The sequence below is a fragment of the Papaver somniferum genome, chromosome 7 (genome assembly GCF_003573695.1).
Source record: "Papaver somniferum cultivar HN1 chromosome 7, ASM357369v1, whole genome shotgun sequence".
Classification (NCBI taxonomy): domain Eukaryota; kingdom Viridiplantae; phylum Streptophyta; class Magnoliopsida; order Ranunculales; family Papaveraceae; genus Papaver; species Papaver somniferum.
Window position 1 is genome coordinate 231,456,994 of NC_039364.1, and position 2,888 is coordinate 231,459,881.

Below are 2,888 nucleotides of genomic sequence, written 5' to 3' on the forward strand. Positions count from 1 at the left end.
AAGCTAACTTCGAACTGGACTATAGTTGAACCCCAATCAGTCTCCCACTGATCCAAGGTACAATTGTAATCCCTACGCCTCTGATCCCAGCAGGATACTGCGCACTTTATTCCCTTATCTGATCTCACCCACAACTAAGAGTTGTTACGACCCAAAATCGCAGGCTTTGACAATAACCAAATTTGTATCACACAGACAAGTATATCAAAGGATCAATATGTCTCCCACAGAAAAACCCTAAAGTTGTTGTTCCGTATTTTGATAATAATCAAGGTGAACATGAACTATTTGATAATCCGGTCTTATATTCCCGAAGAACAGCCTAGATTAATCAATCACCTCACAACAATCTTAATCGTATGGTAGCGAAACAAGATGTTGTGGAATCACAAACAATGAGACGAAGATGTTTGTGATTACTTTTTATATCTTGCCTATCGGAGATATCAAATCTCAAGCCAATCAATCTGATTCTACTCGTACGATAGAAGATGCAAGATCAGATCACACAACTACGATAAAAGTAGTATCGGTCTGGCTTCACAATCCCAATGAAGTCTTTAAGTCGTTAACCTGGTTTTAGAAGAAGAAAACCAAAGGTTAAAGGAGAACCGACTCTAGTACGCAAACTAGTATCACACGTAAGGTGTGGGGATTCGTTTTGCACAATACTAGATGTCTCTTTTATATAGTCTTTCAAATCAGGGTTTTGCCTTGGTAACAAAGCAATCAATATTCACCGTTAGATGAAAACCTGATTTAGATTCAAGCTAATATTTCTCAACCGTTAGATCGAAAACTTAGCTTGTTATACACAAAAGAACTGCACGCTTCTAGGTTTGTTAACCGTACCCAAACGTGTACATTGTTGGTTCAACAATAGTTAACCAAAAGGTTAGCCATATGATCATTCCATATCAACCATGTTCTTCTTCACCATAACTAGTTCAAATGACTCAAATGAACTAGTTAGAGAGTTGTTCAATTGCAAGGAAATCTTATGTAACAACACAAGACACAATTGAAGCAAAGATCATTTGATTCACTTGAATCGGTTCATGAAATTTTATAGCCACGGTTTTCAAACTGCATTCCTTAGTCTTTTTAAAGTTTAAGTTCAGAAATCATCTTCAGATATATAACCTTCTTAAGTTCGCACACTAGGTTCACGGACTTAAGCAATCGGCAGAGTTTACAAACTCCAGCAGAAAATCTCGGCAAGAGACCTTCCACTGGTTCACGGACTGGGTTCGCGGACTTAGTTCGCGCAAGTAGTTTTTCAACTCCGGCAGAAATTCTCGGGTTTGAAAACTTCGGCAGTTCGTGGGCTTGGCACTTGCCATTCTTCCGGTTTCTCTTGATCAACAAAGTTCGCAAACTTTGGTTCAAGGAATATGACTTATACATAAATGTGTTTCCACAACAATGCTTATGTCCATCATTGGTTATGTAATCTAAACTCTCATTTCAATCATTGAAACATTCTTAGAGGACGTTATATAGTTGTTACACCATTTATCGTCAAAGAAATTTTCAAGATGATTGAAACATATCATGACTTTCGTCACTAGGTAAAGATAAACTTGGTCGAAGCGAAAAGCTTACCAACACATATTTCGAGATATAGATAGGCAAGGTATACTCGGCTCGAAATACCAAAAGCGTATAATCTAAGTCTATGTATATAGCATACGATTTTTTGTCTCAAGAAGTAGGAGATAAAGTAGATAGACTTTTGAGTGACAGATAAGTTCAAGTCTTCACATACCTTTTTGTCAAGAAGTTCCACCGGTTCCTTGAGTAGTTCTTTTACTTGTATGATGAATCTCCATGAAGTCCTTGAGCTGAACTACACTTCATATCCTAGTCCGAGACTTAGCTATAATAGACTAGAAATCAAGACTTATAGTTTTGATCACTAACATTGACAAACATGCTTGAGATAGCAACGCATGCGAGTTCGACCGAGCAATGCTCTAACAATAAGGCATTGAAGTAGTCCGGGAAAGGCTTAAGCAATAATCACCATGGTACCGGTACCACCTACGAATGAAACAAAACTACAATATATGATGTGGAAGACCTGTATCTGAAGATTCATTACATACCTCGCTCAATGTACACAATATTTCTTTCCATTGCTAAGGAAGGACGTTACCTTTGTATGGAGCACATGTCAAGACGAAGCACTCGACAATGTCAAGCAGTGTCTAGCACATCCATATGTGTTCAAAACACCAATCAAGGGGAATCCACTACACCTGTATCTCTCAAACACGAGTACAACAATAGGTGCTTTATTATCTCAAGACATGGCCGATACACATATGATACCTATTATACTATGTAAGCAAAGCTCTCAAAGACATTAAACTCCGTTACTCTCCAGTTGAAAAGGCTTATCTTGCATTGATGACGGCGACACAGAAAATAAGGTATTACTTGCTAGTCCATCAAACATATGTTATTGCAGAAGCGAACCAGGTGGTGTACCTGACTACAAAACCAATACAAAACGGTAAAATGGGAAAATGAGCTTTACAATTACTATAATTTTTGTTTGTCCCACTTCGCCCAGGACAAGCAATTGCAAATTTACGAGTTGCTTCCCAAGGCCGGATACCACAAAGATCGGTACAAAATTGCATAGGGAGATAACCATGGTAGTAAAAGACACAGCTTGACGGATTTAATTTAATGGATCGTTACATGACACGCATAATGGGTCTGGCAATGTTTTCATCAATCCCCAATGAGGAAGTAGCTCATACTCATTCAAGCTTGATTATCGATGTATGCGGCGGAGTATGAAAGCTTCCTAATTGATCTAACCATTATTGATGGAAAACATGTTGCTTGGAGGTCATAGGGGACTCACGGCTACTAAT